Raw genomic sequence first — 14,375 nt, 5'->3', positions numbered from 1 at the left:
AAAACGCAAAGGTGGTGATGCTCTCCGAGTCGTGGGCTCTCAGTGGCTTTAATTTTCTTCCTTCTCTTTATTTGTGTTTTCTCAATTTATATCCTGAAGAACTATTACGGAAGTAGATAATAAATGTATAAAATACATATATATCTATATGTAATAAAATGAAACTAATTTTTTAATCTTCATGCGATTAATTAAAGTTTTTTACAATGTCATACCTTAGGCTTCATATAATTCCATAAATCTGCCCCCTTTGGATGCACAACGTCCCCCCCCAACATACCTCTAATCATCTTCTTTCCATGATAAACAACCACGGTTGGTATTTTAGAAATAGGTTTTTATAGAGCTTGTTACATTTTATACTTAGGTTACATGTTTTTATTTATACCACCACCTTCTTCCAGAAAAGATTTAAGGTGGCTTACAAAGATACATAAAACGCAGCAAGGTAGCATAAATTAAAAGAAGGTGTAAGAAAAAGAAAAACATGGAGAAGAGCATAAAACAGATAGAAATGAAGCTAATACGAAAATGCTTTTACAGAGTCCCGTTGGTTTCCTCTGGGGAGGCCGCCAGTTGGTTTTAAGCGGGTAACTAGCAAACATGAAAACAGAAAATGTATCCATCAATAAATTGGTCCCTCCTACTCTAACCAACTCATCTAGTGGCTTTCAAATCATACTCCTGTAGGACACTTCTATGAACTGGACCCACCTGTTCTAAAATTCAGCTGCGGAGGAGTGGCCGTTGTAGGCCAATTCATGGAGGGAAGGGTTAAGGCGAAGAATTGCCTTTATTTGTAATTATTCCCCAGTGCACTTCCCCCAACTTTAGTACCTGCTTCTACTTTTTATGGCAGAACCTAGCACAAAATGGTACATGATTTTAGCACAAAATTATATAAAATTTACGCCTTTTAAAATTAATCTGTCACTGCTTTATGGTATTCTGCAAGAAGGACAGTGATTTCAAGGTATTTCTCCACCATCTGAAAAAGTTGGGGGAACAATCAGGTTATGCCACCTGTGAGAATTCAGTTGAGCAGACATGTTTGAGCACCCGCAAAGTACCAAGCACTGTGCCAATGAGTACAATAATGAGTACAATAAAGCACATGCCTTCCAGAAACTTCCATTACAGGGGAGGAGATCCATACATCTCAACTTTTCTTTCTTTCTTTTTTCTTTCTTTCTTTCTTTCTTTCTTTCTTTCTTTCTTTCTTTCTTTCTTTCTTTCTTTCTTTCTTTGTCATTCTGCAATTTATCTTTGAGCTACTTTCCCCCTAGGTTCTTAACATTTAGGCTAGGGAATGAAGACTCTTTTTTTTTTTTTTTTTTCATTTACAAAAGGTAGGCTATGTTTATTTAGAGTCACAAGCAGTTAACTGACTCAGTGCGACTCAAACCACAAGGAAACCATTCTACAACACTCCATTCTGAGCCCTGGGGTAGCCCGGATTGGCAGGAGTGCTGTTTGGGGCCCATAGGGAATTAAGACTCTTAATTGCATCCATTCAACAAATATTTATTGAAAGCCTACTAAGAGGAAAGCAGCCATCAGTTACATTTTAAACATGTTCTGGACTCGGAATCCCAGCCCTGCAGCGTCTGGCTGTACAACCCTGGGCAAGTCATTTGATCTTCCCGAGCCTCTTTTCCATCATCTTCAAAATGTAGGTAAAAATAGTGGAATAATCGAAGCAGTCTAATTTCTGTAATAAACAACAAAATGGATGTTTATTTCTTGTGGAAAAAATAGTCCAAAGTGCGTATTTGCCACATGGCCTTTCACATCACCTAGATAATTCCTACATATCCTTCAGATCTCCGGGCATCCCAGTACCATCTCCCAGGCTGGCCATGTTCCCTCTGTTCTCCACTGAGATAACTGGTTTCCTTCTCCTCTGAGTCTATAGTTGTGTGATTATGCAATTAATGCCTGTCCTTCCTACCAGAGTCTGGATTCCAGAGCCCGGAAGACTGCCTGGTGAATAGCAAGAACTTGATAAAGATTTTGTTGACCGAATGAATGGCTGCATGAGGATTTCACGGAGCCCTTTCTTGTGCCAGTCGGAATACCAGGAACAGAGATGAACTGACTCAGGCATCTAGTTGCTTTCCACTTTGTGGCTTTGCCAGCCCCTAGGGCCTAGAAGAACTTAGCCTCCAGTCAGTGGGTGGAAAAAGAGAAGGTGGAGGTTCATGAGAGATGTACATAGGAGTCTACCTGGAAATGGTGTGTTTCACTTCAGCCCTAGTCCACTGTCCAGAAAGTAGTCACATGGACACTACCAAGTACAAGAAAATTAGGAAATGCGGTCTCTCCATGAGCTCAAGAAGAAGGAGTAAGATTCAGTGAACTCTTAGACGTCTTCCTCAAACACTTAGCCTCACAGTGTTGCTACAGACTTGAGAAGAATGGGGGCGCCTGGGTGGCTCAGTCAGTTAAGCATCCAACTTTGGCTCAGGTCATGATCTCGCAGTTCGTAAGTTCAAGTCCCGTGTTGGGCTCTGTGCTGACAGCTCAGAGCCTGGAGCCTGCTTTGGATTCTGTGTCTCCCTCTGTGCTCCTCCCCTGTTCTCACTCTGTCTCTAAGTAAACATTTAAAAAAAAAAGGGGGGGGCGCCTGGGTGGCGCAGTCGGTTAAGCGTCCAACTTCAGCCAGGTCACGATCTCGCGGTCCGTGAGTTCGAGCCCCGCGTCAGGCTCTGGGCTGATGGCTCGGAGCCTGGAGCCTGTTTCCAATTCTGTGTCTCCCTCTCTCTCTGCCCCTCCCCCGTTCATGCTCTGTCTCTCTCTGTCCCAAAAATAAATAAAAAACGTTGAAAAAAAATTAAAAAAAAATAAAAATAAAAATAAAAATAAAAAAATTAAAAAAAATAAAATAAAAAAAAAGGGACTTGAGAAGAATGAATATGCCCGGCACAGAGTAGGTATTCAGTTAATGTTGGTATATGAAGTCATGTGCTATGTTTGGGCCACAATAGCATTATTTATCAAACATCCAAACTGTGTATCAGGCACTGGGCTTCCGTTTGGTCCCTAAGCCTCCCAACAGCCACACAAGGCCAGATGACCCTTTCTTTACCGATGAGAAAAACCAATACTCAGAGAGGCTAAGCGATCTGTCCAAGGCCACACAGCTAGAAATAACCGAGCCAGGATCTAAGCCCAAGTTTAGTGTGTCTCAAAAGTGATCTTTTTACCAAATCATGATGTTGATAGAACACACAGAATACATAGGTGTGGACCACAGAGGAAGTGAACTGTCTTGGGCCAGTCTTTATAAAACGTGACATATACAAGAGAACCCATACATACAAAAAAAACAAGCAGACCTTGAAAAGCTCCTGGTGAAACAGCACAGGGTCATTATTGAATAGCAAGAATGGAAATGTCCTAATAATCCTCCTCACCCATGTCTAGCCCCACTGGCTAGAGTGCACACCACCTGCCCAATCTTTCTTCTCTTATCCTTCCCTCTGGAATCTTAGTCTGCTTCTCTCTTGCCTCCTCTCCCTAGCTATGGCCTTCCTATATGAATCAGCTTAGACTCTTAGTTTCTTTTGAATTCTTCTCTGTTCCCAGTATTCTGACTGGCACAGGAAAGGGCTCCATGAAATCCTCATGTGGCCATTCATTCGGTCAACAAAATCTTTATCAAGTTCTTGCTATTCACCAGGCAGTCTTCCGGGCTCTGGAATCCAGAGTCTGGTAGGAAGGACAGGCATTAATTGCATAATCGCACAACTATAGACTCAGAGGAGAAGGAAACCAGTTATCTCAGTGGAGAACAGAGGGAACATGGCCAGCCTGGGAGATGGTACTGGGATGCCCGGAGATCTGAAGGATATGTAGGAATTATCTAGGTGATGCAAAAGGACCAGACAGTGGAATCAGCACATACAAAGGTCCTGTGGTGGAGAAAGCACATATGAGGAACAGAGAACAGGCCAGGAAGGCTGGAGCCCAGAGAGAGAGGGACAGTTGTGTTGAAGCAGCAGAGATGGGCAGGGGCCAACACACTGAAACCTTGTAGAACGTAGGAAAGCATTTGGGCTTTTACCCCCAGGAGCAAAGGGAAGCCATCAGGGGGCTTTAAGTTAAGGGACGTGCCTGTATGGAAGACATGTTGTCAGCGTCTCCTACCCATAGGCCCTTGCCTTTCCATTGGTCACTGGGCAGACTTCCAGTTCCAAATGCCAGCACTTGTGTTTTTGGTTGTTTATTTTTTTAACCTGAGGACTTTCTCTGACCACTGGAATCTGCTTTGCCTGCCTGTGGCACAGGTGTGTGACGCCAGAGAATTAACATCCCTCCCCATCCTCTGGAACAGTGCTCAGCCTGATAAACTTCGTAGATAAACACCCAGCTCCCTCACTCCTGAGGTGGGACAACTCTGAACTATGTGTTGCTCACTGGCTCCCAGAAATGTGCAGTGGGGATGCAGCCCAGGTATCCGGGTTACCCTTGCTTTGCGCAGTGGGATCGAGCCCAGGTAACCCTTGCCTGGCTGCCTTCCTTTCCCTGTCCCCCTTTCCCACTTGCCTGCCAGGGCTTCCTGGGATCACTCTCCAAATAAACTCTGTACGTCTGAATCCCTATATTTCAGGAGATCCCAAATAAGATCATCTGTCATAGGGACACTGGGTTTGAGGGCAACAGGGGAGGATGGGGTAGACCAGTTGTCGAGGCAGGAGACGCTCGGGGTTTGGACTGAGTAGCATTGGGCACAGGGCAAAGAGGAGGTAAACTCAGCAGGATTCTGATGTATGCTGGATGAGAAGCGAAATGTAGAGGAGGGCAAAGCTGCCTCCTGGGCTTTGTCCTCCCAGAAGGGAGGGCAAGTGAAAAGGTCAAGAATACATATGTTAATATTTTTGTGCGTGTCACTGAACAGCTTGTAACCACCAGATTTTCTGGAACTCTCTGCTGTCTTCTCGCCCTGCCTTGACTCATCAGACTCTAGAACAACCTAGCTGCCATCGTTCAGGGAAGCCTGCGTTTTCTCCTGCAGGGCAGGATCCAATAACAGTGTTCTCATCCAATAAAGGAGTCTGGCGCACAGGGACAAAATATTGAATTAAAAACAATACCAGAGCCGCTGAGCTCGCACCACCCCTGAACTGCTTGTGCGCGGCTTTGCTCTGCAAATTGGTAATGGGAGCCCCAGGGAAATACTGTCCTGGAGAGCAGGGAGGAGAGAAGGTGGGGGGAGGGGGAGAAGCAATGTCAACTCTCAGCCACACTGGGCTGAGCCAGCACCAGGAGCGAAGATTCAGCTGCCAGAACCCCAGCCCCGAGCTGTAGGCCCTAGTCTTGGTTTGTCTCCGTGAAACTACGTTCAGGGAGGGATTTGGAGATCCTCTGAGATCACGCATTCTTGGGTTTGCAGCCTGCCTCCCCCATCCTGGTTGACTCTGTGGCCTTGGGTGAGTCCTTAGATACTCTGAACTTCAATTTTTTTGTTGTCGATGTTGTGCCAAGGCCCAGCATATGCCAGCACTTACTTAATCCTAACACCTACTCTATTCTATGGGCGATGGTACCAAGTCTCAGAGGAGTTAGGTAACTAGCCCAGGGTCACACAGCCAGGTACAGCCAGATTTCAGACAAGGCAGTATAAACCTTGCACATGCTCTGCTGACTATTACCTGCTACTTTCCTTCTGATAAGAGATCCCCCCATTTTCAAAGTGTTGAGCGATCCCCATGCTACTGGGGGAGGGGGTGGCTCTCTTTCTTGACCTTTCCTTAACATAACATCAAGTCTCACACCTCGCTGTGTTGACTCCACCCCCCTCCACCCCACTAGTTCTTCACCCCGCCCCTGAACTCTTCACTTCTTTCCCCCCAAATTGCAAATCCCTCCTCCATACCCGAGGTGAGCAGCTTCCCACCTCACCACCTTCCGGCCACTTGATATCTTAGTGCTTACTCACTTCCAGGCCCTGAGGGCTTTACCTGCTCCCCAGGAGGCTTATCAAGGTATCCCCTCCACCCAAATAGTTGTTTTCAGGAAGAACCCTGATACCCACTGTGAAGGTGACCAACATGTCTCCACCATGTTTGAAAAACCCGGAGCTCAGATGGGGTCCAGAATGGAGCTAGGGGTTTGGAAGTTTTAAGTTATAAGGAGGTTGTGGAGGCTGAGCCACAGAAGCGAATGAGGTCATCCAGGGAGAGCGAGTGGGGTAAGAAGGGCAGAAGGCATGCCAGGGCCTCAGAAGCCAGTTTGGACTCCTGGCCGAGGTTGGAAATGGAAAAGGGCTGAGACTCTGAAATGGGAAGGCCAAGCAAGGCTCTGGGGCAGCACAGGGACTTGGGAGGGTGTCAGTCAGAGTGCTTGTCGCTGGGACAGAAGTTCCACTTGAACTAGTCAAGGAAAAAGGACAATGTATTGGCTCCTGGTACTTAAGAAAGATCGACTACTCCTGGCTGAAGTCGGGCACTGGTCCCTTTTGGGACTCAGGAAACCAGGTACCATGGGCTCAGAGGGTGCCGGGACCATATTCCCACCATTTGTTTCTGTTCTCATCCTCTCGCGTTGCATTCTGACCCCTTCCATATAGTGGGAGGCATGACTTCCTGTAGCCCCCAGATTTAAATCCCACGGCTTCTACCTTAGGGATTGGCTCTGCCCTTAGGTTTGAAAATCCAATGGAAGTTTTCTGATTGGCTTAGCTCTGGTCAGGTGCCCACCTCTGGCCCAATTAACTATGACCAGAGGGGCGGAGCCAAAGAAAACCATGCCTGCTTCTTTGGGAGCCAAATGGATAGAGGCAGGTATGGCAGGATGAAAGTAGGCCCAGTACAACAATGGACATCCTCCACACTTGGAAAGACTGACTTCAGAATTAAGTCCAAGGGTGTGCCTCTCAGAAATGAAAACCACCACCACTGACGGTGGGGAACGAAACAGAGAGTCAGACAGAATAAGTGGGGAGAGCGAAGGCTTGATCCAAGTCAAAGAGGCTCAGAGAGTGTGAGGTAGGCCTAGGGCTTAGCTTTATTGTCTGCTGGGCACAACGGGGTCTGTTGTTAAGGCCCCGGTTGGGGTGGACATGCTGCTCTATCTGCCTGGTAAACACTTCTCCTTTACTGACACCTGCTTCTCACTACTATCAAGGCTTTGAGATGCAGACTAACTTAGCTGCTTGGGATGTGAAAGGTCCAAGCAGCGTTGGCCAAGGGGAAAGGCCCTTATGTAGGTCCATCTGGGGCCGACCTGTGGCCACAGAACCTTAACCCTATCCATGATAACCCTAGCCGTGACCTGACTCCAGCTCCTCCCTTCTCCTCCTCCAGCTTGGAATATAGTTCTAAGACCTCAAAACCTACACAATCACAGTATTAAGGGGAATTGAATTTGGCCGAGTGCGGAGGAGCTGACTCTAGTGTTAGGGTGAGTATGAGTTAGGCAAGTGTATGAGGAGAGTATAAAGGCTTCCATGGGGACCCAAAAAGTCAATAATGACAGTAAGGACAGCTGCCATCAGGATGATATAATGAGTACTTATTATGCACCCTGTCCTGTACTAAGCAGCCCTTTTTGTGCATTTCCTTATTTTATCATCAGAGCCCTATGATGTATTATTCTCATCCCCAGGAATTGAATCTCAAGGACATTAAGTGACATGCCTAAGGTCACACAAGTAGGAAGTGGCCAAGCTGGGACTTGAAGCCAACTCTGTCTAACTGCAAAGCCTATACCTTTAACCCTCACAGCTTTATCTCTTCTCCAAGCCTGAGCTGTGGAAGCAACAAGGTGTCTTGGCATCCCCTTTAGCTCTTGAATCAGTCAGAACCTTCAGGCTGCAAAAATTTGAAGCCACCAACTCAGCTGATCAACAGTGAGAAACGTGTATCCACTGAAGACTAAGTTCCAAGGTTTGGTAGCTACAGGAGCCATTAATTCAGCAGCCCAGTAATGTCCTTTCCATCTTCCTGCTGAGCCAGCATCAGGGTGTCAGTTTCTCCGCCCGGTCACAAGATGGCTGCCACACCTCCAGGCACCAAGTACAGACATGAGTACATCCTGCAAAAGAAGAAGGCCTTTCCCTTTCTGAGAGCAATAAAACCTTTCCCAGACTTCCCAGGAGTCCTTGAGAGAACATTCCGTACATCTCATTGGCCAGAATTGTTCCCATTCCTGTTTCCAAACCAATCACTCACAAGGCAAATGGAAACTTCACAAAATGGCTTAATAATGCCTCTGGCCATTGTAGCAGGATGGTTCTGGAAGCAGGGGGAAAGAGGGCAGTGACTGCTTTGGGGCAAGTAAACGAAAGTGGATGCTACTCCTCTCTTTTCCCTTCCCAATCCCCAATATCCTCTTTCTGTACCCGTTAACATTTTATTCATCCTTTATGAATCAAGCCAAATATCTTCTCTTCCAGGAAGACTTCCCTGACTTTTTTCCCATCAGATTAATTGCTCTCTTCACTGTGCTTCCAAAGACTTTAGCACATGCTACATACATGGTCTTTATCACATCGTTATGCAGGGAGATCAGGGTTTGGAGGAATTCGACCCAGGTTCAAATCCTGCCACCTCCTTCCCAGGCAATTTAGGATATACTTTCTCTCCTCAAGCCTCAGCTTCCTCGTCTATAAAAGTACACATTCCTTTTTAGGCAGTTTTAAAGATTAAGGCAGGTGATGTGTCTGAGATTATTATCAATAGTCTCCTTGGAAGGAAGGGAGGGAGAAAGGAAGAAAAGACACTATCAGGCTGGACTAGGCAAAAGTCAATTCTCAGGGAGGAAGGCAAAAGTCGCTCCAAGGTGCCAACCACATGGCCCCCTTCCCTGAAGTTCCCCTCCCCCGATTCTCCCAAGAAAGTCATTTTTCATCCCCAAAGTCATTTGGCTTAGAGAGAAAGGGGAGGTGCGGTGGCAGGGCCTGTATTGTGCCTGCCCCTGCACCATCCATCACCCGACCGACAGGAACTCACCTCCCACAAATAAAGTTATGACAAGCGTCCCCAACCCATTCTTTCAGCCATCGCCTCCCTGTTTCCATCATCTCTGACATTATAAGCCATCAGCCAAGCTGTTTGTCACGCCTCTGACAGGGCCTTGGCATCACGGGCAGGAGCTGTGCTGAAGTATGGCTGAACTCGAGGCTGAGTGTCCTGCCCCCACCCACCACTGGTGATCTTGAGCTATTTCACCCGTGTTCCCAGCGAAGGGTTACTCCCCCAAGGGGCAGAGGTCCATATGGAGCAGAACTGGAGGGGAACTGAACATTCACTCATTTATTCACGCAGCAAACATTAGTGAATAGCCCCGCTGTGCCTGAACCTGTGTCAGGTTCACAGCCACAAAGAGGAATTGGGTGCAGTCCTTGCCTGTGAGCAGTGCCCAGTCCGGCGGGAGAGTGAAAAACAAGCCATGTCAACAGACAGTGCCGGCACAACTGTGGCAGAGGCAGGTCAGGGGACTGTGGAATCACAGAGAAGGGTAGGAACATGAGGAAGTCTTCCTGGAGGAGGTGGTGTCTGAGCTGAAACCTCTAGGTCAAGGAGGAAAGACGGGAGGAGGCAGCGTGAGTGATTCCTCGAAAGGTCCCCCTTCTTCTGTGCAGGTTTATTTACTTCTAAACCTCAAAGGGCAGAGTGGAGTGCAGGTTTGGGGAAGGGAAGAGGATTATATTACAGGCCATTGACATGGCATGTGCAAAGGTCCTGTCCAATTTCCTGGGGCTGTCATAATAAGTTACTGCAAACTCCGTAATCCAAAACAACAGAAATTTATTCTCTCACAGTTTAGGCCAGAAGTCTAAAATCAAGGGGACGGTGGGGCTGGTAGTTTCTGGAGCTCAGAAAGAGAATCTGTTTCATGTGTCTTTCCTAGCTTCTGGTGGTGGGAGGCAAGCCCTGGTATTCCTTGACTTATAGACGCGTCACTCTAATCTCCGCCACTGCATTCTGTCTTCACACGCCCTCCCCTCTCTCTGACTCACATCCCCTTCTCCTAAGGGCCCCTGTCATTACAATTTAGAGCCCACCCCGAATCCAGGATGATCTCATCTCAAGATCCTCAACTTAATTACATTTTCAAAGATCCTATTTCCAAATAAGCTCACGTTTGCAGGTACTTGGAGTTAGAACTTGGCCTTTTTTAGGCAAGGGGACACTCTTCAACCCAGGAAGGATCTGGAGGCAAGAGAGTAGGGCATATCCAGGAGACAGAGAGTGGCTAAATGTGGCTGCAGTATTGACACTGGACCGAGGTCAACTCCCATCTCGGTCACTAACGAGCCAGATGTCCTAGGCCAAATCCCTTAAACTCTCAGAGCCTCAGTTTGCTCACCTGCAATGTTATTGCCCTGTGGACCCCTTAGGACTCTGATGAGCGTGAAATGTAGTCATCCCATTAAAGGACCAGCTCCTCCTTGTGCGCCTGGGTGGCTCAGTCAGTTAACAGCATCTGACTTCGACTCAGGTCACGATCTCACGGTTTTTGGGTTCGAATCCCACAATGGGTGGGTTCAAGCCCCGCTTCTCTCTCCCTATCTCTCTCTGCCCTTCACTCACTTGTACCCTCCCTCTCTCTCTAAAAAAAATTATAAATAAATAAATAAATGCCCGACCCCTCGATGACAGCATATCCGTCAGGGACGCTGTGATTGCACTAGACCGAAACCAACCCATACGGGCCTAGGCACTAAAAAACAAAAACAAAAAAACATTGATGAGCTTTACATAGGTAAAAAAGCCCAAGAATAGAGCTGCTTCAGGCTTTGAGGGATTCAGAAGCCCCGATGATATATCCAGTGTCTTTCCACTTCGCCTCTTGGGCTTGTGCTGTCCCAGAGGAACCATCCCTTGCTGAATTCCCTGGACAACTGTTGCCACCTTTGCAAATAGCCCCTTTATTAGAGTCTCCCGAAATAAAGGTTTGAGTGCGTCTGTCTCTTTTAAGGACCCTGCCTGATACACCCCGCGGCTCAGGGCTCTCCTTGACCTTCCTTCCCGGGCAGGAGGCAAGCCCCACGTGGTAGACTGCTACATTGGTGGCCTATGACCAACCATGCTTCCCCGTATTCATGCCCTTGAGGGTCCCCTCCTACATTTAATGCAGGGCTTGACCACGTGATGCGCTTTGGCTGATGTCATAGGAGTGAACGTGATGTAAGGCGAGGCCTTAGAAGCACCTGCGTGGCTGTGCTTGACTTCTTAGAGCGTTCCCTCTTGGAGTCCCGTTGCCACACTGTGAGGCAGAGGCTGTTGTGCTGAAGAGAGACCGTGTTCAGGAGTTGTGAAGATGACACGCCACATGGGAATAAAGGCTTCACAGAGGAGATCTGAGGCGTCCCAGCTAGCAATCATCACAAAGATTCCAGACTCTGAGAGAGCCCTTTGTACTAAGGCGGGGGGGGGGGGGGGGGGGGGATGGAGGTCTGCCTTCGTGGGAGTATTCAGCACTGACCTTGTTTGGGATCTGCAGCATGCTGATGATAAAAAGCAGATTGACTTTCAGGGTTATCATTTTCTTAATTTCCTTCCTTCTGCTAACTTTGGGCATAATTTGTTCCTTTTTCTTTAATTTTAATTTTAATTTTTTTAGGGTTTTTTTTTCTTTTTTTAATTTTCTTTTTTCTTTTTTCAAATCTACATCCAAGTTAGTTAGCCTATAGTGCAACAACGATTTCAGGAGTAGATTCCTTAGTGCCCCTTACCCATTTAGCCCATCCCCCCTCCCACAACCCCTCCCGTAACCCTGTTTGTTCTCCATATTTATGACTCTCTTCTGTTTTGTCCCCCTCCCTGTTTTTATATTATTTTTGTTTCCGTTTTCTTATGTTCATCTGTTTTGTCTCTTAAAGTCCTCATAGGAGTGAAGTCATATGATATTTGTCTTTCTCTAATTTCACTTAGCATAATACCCTCCAGTTCCATCCACATAGTTGCAAATGGCAAGATTTTATTCTTTTTGATTGCGAAGGAATACTCCATTGTGTATATATACATATATATATATACATATATACATATATATATATGTATATATATATATGTATATATATATAAACGACATCTTCTTTATCCATTCATCCATCGATGGACATCTGGGCTCTTTCCATACTTTGGCAACTGTTGATAGTGCTGCTATAAACAAGGGGGTGCATGTGTCCCTTCGAAACAGCACACCTGTATCCCGTGGATAAATCCCTAGTAGTGCAATTGCTAGGTCGTAGGGTAGTTCTATTTTGAGTTTTTTGAGGAACATCCACACTGTTTTCCAGAGTGGCTGCACCAGCTTGCATTCCCAGTGTTATTATCATTTTTAAGCTCAGCAAAAAAATGCTCCTTTTTACTAACAGCACCTGGGGCTAATCACTCCTACCTCCCTATCCATTACCCCCCACCCCAACCCCCACTCCATTGCTTCTTGGCCCTTCCAGTCCAGCCACAGCTGAATGCGGCCACACGAGTGACCCCAGCCAACACGTATGGATGGGACAAAAGCACCACTGTCACCCTCCAGAATCATAAGAAATAATAAGTCGTTGTTGCTGTAAGCCACTAACTTTTGGGGTGGCTTGTGATACAGGGAGTAAAAACTGAAACAGACCGACAGCAACCATTCTACACTGTGGGAGGTTCAAGTACACCTAGAAGGGGCAAGACTTTTCTGGCAGTTACTGCAAAAGTCCTGGATTTCACTCTGAGTGGGCCCCCTCCTGTCACGTGACAGGTGTGACCCAACTGCCCAGCTAAGGGAATGCTCTGCTCTGATTGGCTTAGCCTGGTCACATGCCTTGTCCTGGAGCAGGAGCTGGAGACCCACGTGGACCCTGCAGATAGGGGGTAGGGAGGAAGAGGGCGCTAAAGGTAGAGGAGGGGAGAGGGAAAAGGCAAGGGAAGAGGGATGCTAAGATTGCTTCGTGGGGGTGCAGCTGGGGGTGGGGGGGAAGTATCCTTCGCGCTCCCCATCCCGCCAACCGTTTGCACCTGCAAGCAACATATGAAAATGAATCCCCCGCGCAAAGCACAGCTATCCTATGGCGAGGAGACCATAAAACCCCGGCCATGGACAGACCTGGCTTCCGACTCTCCCTTCCTTTCTGGAAGCTGCTTTCGGCAAGTTGCTGAACCTCTGTGAACTCCTCTGTAAAATAAGTTTGTTAATTCCTGCACAGATGGGTTGTGGCGCGATTTCGGTCGGATCATGGATGTTCGGTAGACAAAGAGAGGGACTCTGCCCAGACACCCCTTCCGGGAAGGGCCTGCTGCCCGGCGCGGGGAGTGCGGCTGGCGACAGTCCGCTGCCTTCGGCTCTTTCGGCTCTTTCGGGTCTGCCTCAGCTGCAGAGAGCCTGTGGCCTGAGGTCACACCCTTCCCAGGGCAGCCTGCATCTGGTGACCGAGCCTTGGGGTTTAAAGGGTTGGCCATTTCGGCTGATGCAGAACGGTCCTGCCAGGCGGGGCTCTCTCCAGAGCTCGCCCGCAGGGCTGGCTGAGGCTTTGCAGAGCCGGGATCAGTTGACTTCACTTGTCTCATCCTGTTTCCTCCCTTCCCTTTCATACGTGTTAATCCCCAATAAATATCTTGCCCTTCATGCTCTGCTTACGGAGGTCCCAATCCGTGATAGGTGTTTCAAACGCTTAACCTAGCACTTGGCACTTAATAGGCAGTTGGTAAAGGTTTGCTGAGCGAAAACTGGCTCCTTGCTCGGGAGGAGAAAAGGAAACAGTAAGGATGGGTGAGGGAGGCCAGTGCGGGGATTGCAGGTGGGAGGTAAGCGGCTGTTGTCGGGGAAGGGGCCTGCGGGCTGGCAGAGGCGGCTCCTTCCTTGGAGGGAACGTGAGGGTCTCTCTAAGGCACCTTCTTCGAGCCCACGTGTCCGCAGCCCCCTGCTCGCCAAACACTTGGACCAGTTATGAATGAAGCCTCAACGTGTCACAGCAGGCCTGAAGACAGGGGCACTTCAGGCTGTCCTCCAGGCTGGTCCATGCCCCCAGTGGCCTATCTGGGGTCCTGGTGGCCCTTGGTAAGATGGCCGAGACCACTCAAGTCCTACAGCCGAAACCCGCTCCCCATTTTGTAGAATCTTAAAAGTTCTAGAACCTTGGAAGGGGAGAGTCAGCATTCTGGGGCCATCGTCACAAAACTGCAAACGGATTCTAGAGTCTTAGAATAAGAGAATGTCTGGTTTAAAGGGTCCCAGCGTCTTTGATCTGGAAGGGGCCAGGCAGTCTCTTCATTTGAGCTTTCCTCCCTCCAGGGAAGGGAGGAAGGAAAAAAGAAGGGCCATGGAGGTTGGGCACCCAGGCAGGAGAGCGTCAGGGGCAGCAGAGGGGGGAAGATGCTGTGGGTGCCCCGTGCCACGCCCCATATTTGCTTTTCAGCTGCAGCCGTGGCACACAG

The 14,375-nt window shown here is 48.0% G+C and overlaps 1 long non-coding RNA gene across 1 annotated transcript; it reads right to left on the bottom strand.

The window, feature by feature from the left end:
• Nucleotides 1–6,985: 6,985 nt before the first annotated feature.
• LOC131485735 (uncharacterized) lies at nucleotides 6,986–14,043 on the bottom strand. The gene is made up of 2 exons (XR_009248984.1): nucleotides 13,048–14,043; nucleotides 6,986–8,037 (listed from the first exon to the last, which is right to left on the bottom strand). It is a non-coding gene; the product is annotated as an uncharacterized LOC131485735 (long non-coding RNA).
• Between the last annotated feature and the right edge of the window lie 332 nt (nucleotides 14,044–14,375).

The sequence above is a fragment of the Neofelis nebulosa genome, chromosome 9 (genome assembly GCF_028018385.1).
Source record: "Neofelis nebulosa isolate mNeoNeb1 chromosome 9, mNeoNeb1.pri, whole genome shotgun sequence".
Taxonomy (NCBI): Eukaryota; Metazoa; Chordata; class Mammalia; order Carnivora; family Felidae; genus Neofelis; species Neofelis nebulosa.
The sequence above is the reverse complement of the archived record's forward strand: the minus strand, read 5'-3'. Positions and strand labels throughout refer to the sequence as shown.